We start from the raw sequence: 6,995 nt of genomic DNA, 5'->3' as shown, positions 1-6,995 counted from the left end.
ACCACCCAAAGCCAAGAGCAGGCCACCTCAGTTGCACCAACCTCTTCTGTAATAGCAGAAGTTCAGCTGTGGCCCTGGCTCTGGCAGCCCCTTCTGATTTTAGAGGTGAGGCAGCTGCCAGCTGTGGGGGCCAGTTCCCTGTCAGTGACTGGGTCCTGGGAGGCCTGGAGACTCAAGCTTCCCCTGACTGCAAGGAGCTCGGCCAGAGACCCTCTTTCCCCCCCGGTCTCTCAAGGACCCTGCCTGAGACTGCTGCGAGGGTGGCTTAGGCGGAGACACACCTGGGATGTGATAAACTGTGCCTCCTTGGGACCCCATTTTGGCCAGGGCCAACCGGACCACTTCCCTTCAGAGTACAGAGGCTGAGCACCTCCACTTCCACCTGCTGTTTGCATGGGGCCACCTTTACCTGCCAGTCTTCATCCCCAGCCCATCACGAAATATGCCACTGTCGAAATAAACAGGGCTGATTCTTGATGCTTTCTTTCAACCCTTGCCAAAAAAGGAAAAAAGAAGTTCACCTAATGATCATATTGAAACATGAGATGGGATAAACCACTTTTCTAGCAATTCAAGTTTTCAGTCAGTTGAAACGTGCGTGGTGCAGCACCTAGTTTATGTTTCAGAGGCAACCGGTTGCCTTTGGTTTGGAATCAGTTGAGAGCTGATGGTTACAACAAAAACAGGACTCCTCATGGCCGGCCAAGTTCCAGGGGTGGGGACCCTGGCACTTCCCCAGGGAGAAGTAGGAGTTGGGGTAAAGGAAAATCACAGCAGGTCATTCTCCACTGAGTGGAGACCAGGAGGGGGATTAACCTTTTCATCTGCTCGCCCAGTTGGCTGTGTGCATGTTTTTGAGGGTGAACGCAGATGAAGGTCTGCAGTTCTCCTGTTAGCAGGTCTTTGTGGGAAGGAGCTCGGGGAAGCCCCGGGCTGGGAAAGGTGGGGTGGACGTTTCATTGCATAGAGTGAGGCACCAGGAATGAAGCCAAAGGCTTTGTGAGTCGCCGGTTCTGATCCCCCAGAGAGGACAGAAACCTCTTTAGCCAAGAATTCTTCATCTTGATGCTATAACAACCTGAAAGAAGCATTTCCTGGGCAGATTAATAGCACCAATAATTGCAACAAGGCAGGGTGGGGGAGGGTTTCTGGCTATTTCTTCTGAAGTAAGAGAATAATTTCAAAGCTTCTTTTTCAAATAGAACCTTTTTTATTAAAATGAGAAAAAGAGACAGCAAATATTTACAAGCGTGAAGTTAAAAATTTAAAAAAAATAAAGTACCCATCCCTGAATGTGAACCGCCGACCTTAGGTAAACAGGTCAAGGCTGTGGACAGCTGCTGGGAGACTGGTCTCAGGCATCAGTCTCTGCCAGCTCCTCACCACAGGGCACCCTGGAACCTGCACATGCACAGATATTCTAAAACAGAGCAAGAAAAAAAAAAAACAAAAATTTGAGTCAGTTAATACAAACAGCAAACACAGCAAACTTTGATTAAGGGGAGATGGGAACCGATATTTATAAAAAATGACTGACTCCCAGGCAATGGCAGTTTCTAAAGGCCTACAGTTTTCCCATTCAAGTCCTAAACAAAATTACAGACAAACTGTCAAAGTTACTTTTTATGGCAAGTAAAAGAATTTTTAAAAAGCACAAGGTACAAATGGACGCTATGCACAAATGCGTCTTGAATTGCTGCATGTGTGGTCCAGCATGCGAAGATAGCTACCTCTAAGTGTATAACGTACGTATCACATAATAGAAAACAGAGATGTCCCATGTACACTAACTTGGCACATAACTGAAGTTTATTTTTCTTTTAAGGCCGGTGAAGTTTAAGCATTTTTATTATGTAAGGAAATCATTATGTAAATGCCTTTCACATCCTTCCCAGTTTCCTTAAACGCTGCATGGCAAGCCTCATTTCATGTCATTTGAAAATTCAAAGTTGCGATCCTGGACCCGTGAGTGTCTCCTGCACTGTGGTGGTGGGAAGGATGCCCAGGGGTGTGAGCTAAGCTGAGGGCTTTGCTGCCCACTGGAATTGCAGCACGCCACTGGCCTCTCTGTCACGATCTTCCCACTGAGTGGCCATTCATTGCAGAGAAGTGCCTGGGTGCTGGATTCAGCGACTGGTGTGGGTTTGAATCCCAGTAGATTAATTATTAATTCCTGTTCCACAGAGCCCTGGAGTGCTGGACAGTGATGCTGCAGGGGTGCTGGCACCTTGTCGTTAATGCCAAGGCCGACTTTGGTAAGAAGCTGCCTCTGTGCCCGCCTAACTCACGACTGTCGTTTGTCCCCACCACAAGTTCGTGAGGTCCTCCTGACAGGGAGGCTGAGCCACAGGAAGCTTCAGTCACTTGTCCCACGTCACTCAAGTGGCTAATGACAGAGCCACTCAAGTGGCTAATGACAGATTTGACTGGGGACACAGAGCCAAACCATATCAGTGCCTTTATGTTTAAACTTGGTCCTCTCCACGCAGGTCCTATGCTTTGTTCAGCATCCTTTGGTGTCTGTTCTCTCCAGAGAGGGAGATGGGTGCTGCTATTGAAGGCCAGGACACCAGTGCTAACAATCTAGGTGGGGACAAGTCACAGTGGGCTCCCTCCCTGACCCCACTGGAGTGAAGGAGAAGCTGTGGGCCAGACAGTGTCCACTGCAGGAAGATGCAGCCTGGCCCACAGGGAGCTTTGGCAGAAACAGCCCCGGCATCCTGGCCTCTGTGGTCCTGAGGGCTTTCATGGAGTAGCTGACTTTGCACGTGAGTTGGTGGGTCCTCCACTGCTTCAATGTTCAGCCACTAAATGAAGCTTCAGAGGGAGACCCCAAGGCACAAAGGCACACAGAACTTCCCTGCACATGGCTTCTCTTTTGTGGATGCTATATTGTTCACGCTGGTGTGCCCGTTGGTTACTCTAGGTGGGTCGGAGATTTTTCCACATGAACTTGCTCCCAGGAAGAGTGGCACAAGGAAGGCAAGCCTTAGACCCAGTCCTGCCAAGCACACACCCATTTCTTGTTAAGGAGGCACAGCACTTCCCTGCATCTGTCCTGAAGCTCAGGAGAAGCCCCATCCTATGTGTCCAGGCAGTCTGTCTAGTACTTAGCAGGACAGGGCTGGCACAAAATGCCCTGAGGCAGAATACAGGGCCCTCCAAGCAACCAGGGAGACCCAGGGCCATGAGGGTTTCAGAGCCCGAATGCAGCATCGGAGACATTAAGTGCCCAGATTGCTGGGTTCTCATGCCTCATGTGAGTTAGGGGGCTCTGGAAGTCTAGACCAGTCCTGACAATTATGTTAGATAACTCAGCAGTAAATAACAAGGAGTTAAATTGCATAGTCCTAGCTGTCAGGAGAGAGGCGGTCAGTGAAGGCTGAGGATTTGGGGAAAGCCGCTTCCTCCCAGACCTGTGTCTACTCCAGGGTGCTGACCCTGCAGGCTATATTCTGACCCACTCCTGCTGTGGCTCTCACCAGCCTCGCTCTTCCGGCTTTTCTCTTGTTCTGCCTTTCTGTGCTTCATCCCCGGTCGGAGATTTGTGGAAGCACCTTTCTAGAACCACAGAACACTGGTTCTTTGTTCTTTCTAGAACAAAGGTTCTAGAAATGGTTATGTGTTCTTCCTAGAACACAGATCTTTCTAGAACAATGGTGCTCACAGGGCTGGGGTTCTGAGCCCTACACGAGGCCATTTTGCCCAGCACTTATGAATCTGGACTGGGAAAACCAGCTACAGATCTATGGATGTGACCCTGTACATCTCGTCCAAAAAAGATGATTAAAAAGGTTTTTTTTTTTTCCCAATAAAATCTTATTAGGGAATCTAAATAAATCTTATTAGAGAATAAAAGAGAATAAAATCTAATTGGGGATAAAAGAGAATAACCCATTTGGAGATTTTTAAAAAGTATTGATAAAAGAAAAACTTCAGCCAAATTAAATTTAAAGGAGTTTAAGTGAGTAACGAACAATTCATGAATCAGGCAGCCTTTTGAGTCGGGGGGGCTCAGAGACTCCAGTGCAGCCGCGTGGTGGAAGAAGATTTATGGACAGAAAATGAAGCGAGGTATAGAAACAGCTAGATTGGTTACAGCTTGGTGTTGGCCTTATTAGAACAAGGTTCAAAGAGTTTGCCACATTTGATTGGCCAAACTCAGTGTATGGGCTACAGTCTGTGTACACAGTTATAGTTTATAATGTACCAAAAAACCTTTAGGCGAAATTGAAAATATGTAAGAAGGCAGCTTTAAGCTAAACTTGATTTGACAGTAGTGAGAAGAAAATTATCGGAAGTAAAAATTGCCATCCTGGCCAACAAGAGTGAAACTCCATCTCAAAAAAAAAAAAAAAATTGCCCAACGATTATTTTATTAAGATATTAAAGTGGTTTGGATAAAACCCTTTTCAACACTGGCTGCTCCGCCCCCTCTCCTCCCGCCATCTGAATAAGGTCTTGACTAAATTCCCTGTCTGCTTTTCGCCTTTATTACAGAGGCTGGGAAGTGGTCTTTTCATTTGGTACATGTTTTGAACCACAAAGTCTTTCTCAGCTCATCAGTGCCCCCTGGTGGTATGCAGGGCGAGGGGACAATAACGAGTCCCATTGTTCACCGGCTGGTGACTGAAGGACATTTTCTCAGAAGCCCTGCACCTCCTCCCCTGTTACTCAGGTACACCTTTAATATTTTCTTGATGACGATATTTGATAGATTGTACTAAGTTAACAGCATCAAGCTCAAAAGAGGCACAGTTAAAAACCAAAGCCATTTCCCCACCCTCCTAGGGTCCATTTATTGAGGCCCTAATATGTGTTAGAGACTTTACTGGATTTACTTTTCTGATTTTTATTACATTATATTTTCAATTGTGTGGAATGGGCTACATGAGATACAAATTGTATTTGTATCTATTCAAAATAGGCACTGTGAATAAAAGGTGCTTCCAGGAATTCCCGGCAGGAGAGGGAGTACAGAACGGGAGAGCCAGGGCAAAGCAGGAGGAGCGCAGCCCTGACAGGAACAGGTCAGCATTGCAGTTTGGATCAATAGGGAAACACCACTTCGTGTACACAGGCTTCTAAACTTCGTGGGATTGTTTTCAGCATCACATGAGACCCTAAGTGAAAGGCTCACTGAGGCTGGGATACCGTGAACGCTGCACGCATGGTTGTTATTATTCACTTTGCAATGCCCTGGTCTTCCTGTTCCCTAACACTGCCGCAGTGGCATGGAAAGGAGAGCATAGGAAGCCTCTTTCCAACGGGCTGGGGGTTCCGTTGTGGCCTCCGCCACCCTAGGGCCAGGCTCCCAGTGTTCCAGCTTTTTGATGTCCCGGCTGTTTCAATTATACCCACTCATGCAGGGAGTCCCATAAGTACCCAGGTACATTAATTTTCTTCAAAGTGCTTCTGCAATGCACGGTTAGCTAACACGCTGACAGCCCCATCGCCAGCCAGGAGCCGTGACAGAAGCAGCCCCACAGTCAGACCCCCGAGGTCAGGCTGGGAGTTGCTTGGACGCTCACTACTGCTTCACCATGAGATTCTTCCCTGGAACAACTGGTGTGTGTTCTTGCCTGAACTCGGGTTCATTAGACGTTGACTTCACATTGACCTAAGAAGTTAAAAGAAAAGGGTCTCTGGCTGACGGGGGCGGGAGGGGGGTGGTGGTGGGAACCGGCCATGCCGGGAAAGGTGCAGTAGGCGCACACAATTGACACGGAGGATTCCACCTACGCCTCCAGCCAGCCTTACGGCTCTCCCACTGCTGCTCAACACTGAGGGCCCTGGGAGAGCGGGTGCGGGCGGCTGAGCTCTGCCCACATCCCACCTCTCACGAAGCCGCGGAGTGGACTCGGCCTGGGAACCCTTGTAATCCAATTGCGGGAGGAGGTGCCAGGAATGACCCCTCCACCGTGCGCTGTGGGCGTGGTGGGTGGATCATTTCACCCCAGGACAAGGGTGAGCCCTTAGGCAGCTGGAATAGATACTTCGAAGCCCGAGATGACCACTGTCCACGGCAGCCTCAGTCCCTTTCTCCCAGAACACCATTTAGCTGTTGAGCTAAATCATTCACCTGGCCCCTTAGAGCTTCGACCTCGTCACAATGAAGTCGATGAGGCCACAGAAGCCTTTGTTATCTCCACAAGCCCCTGGGGCCTGGCTTTGGCTGAGCCCTGGCAATGCCTGTTACACCCCAGACCAAGGTGATAGGTGGGTGGCTGCTGCGATCGGAATGTTTACACCCCCAACCCCCAAATTCATCTGTTGAAATCTTCACCTGCAAGGTGATGGGGCCAGGAGGCAGGACCTCTGGGAGGTGACAAGGTCATGAGGGCGGAACCCTCGTACGCGGAAGGTCATGAGGGCGGAACCCTCGTACGCGGAGGGTCATGAGGGCGGAACCCTCGTACGCGGAAGGTCATGAAGGCGGAACCCTCGTACGTAAAGGGTCATGAGGGCGGAACCCTCGCACGCGGAAGGTCATGAGGGCGGAACCCTCGTACGCGGGAGGTCATGAGGGCGGTACCCTCGTACGCGGGAGGTCATGAGGGCGGAACCCTCGTACGCGGGAGGTCATGAGGGCGGAACCCTCGTACGCGGGAGGTCATGAGGACGGTACCCTCGTATATGGAATTCATTCTCTTTTAAAGAGACCAAAGAACGCCTTTACTCCTTCCACCACGTGAGGGCACAGAGAGAAGACAACCGCCGTCTATGAACCAGGAAGCCCCCACCAGGCACTGAATCTGCCCCTGCCTTGACTTGGACTTGCAGCCTCCAGAACTGTGAGCAATGAATTTTGTTCTTTTTGTTTGTTTGTTTTTTGAGACGGAGTCTCCCTCTGTCGCCCAGGCTGGAGTGCAGTGGCGGGATCTCGGCTCACTGCAACCTCCGCCTCCGGGGTTCACGCCATTCTCCTGTCTTAGCCTCCCAAGTAGCTGGGACCACAGGCGCCGCCACCACGCCCGGCTAATTTTTTGTGTATT

At 49.7% G+C, this 6,995-nt stretch overlaps 1 long non-coding RNA gene across 1 annotated transcript; it reads right to left on the bottom strand.

Moving 5' to 3' along the window:
- Positions 1-4,836: 4,836 nt before the first annotated feature.
- LOC131381679 (uncharacterized) lies at positions 4,837-6,395 on the bottom strand. The gene is made up of 2 exons (XR_009210563.1): positions 6,287-6,395; positions 4,837-5,620 (listed from the first exon to the last, which is right to left on the bottom strand). It is a non-coding gene; the product is annotated as an uncharacterized LOC131381679 (long non-coding RNA).
- Between the last annotated feature and the right edge of the window lie 600 nt (positions 6,396-6,995).

The sequence above is a fragment of the Hylobates moloch genome, unplaced genomic scaffold, assembly GCF_009828535.3.
Source record: "Hylobates moloch isolate HMO894 unplaced genomic scaffold, HMol_V3 SCAFFOLD_17, whole genome shotgun sequence".
Lineage (NCBI taxonomy): Eukaryota > Metazoa > Chordata > Mammalia > Primates > Hylobatidae > Hylobates > Hylobates moloch.
The sequence above is the reverse complement of the archived record's forward strand: the minus strand, read 5'-3'. Positions and strand labels throughout refer to the sequence as shown.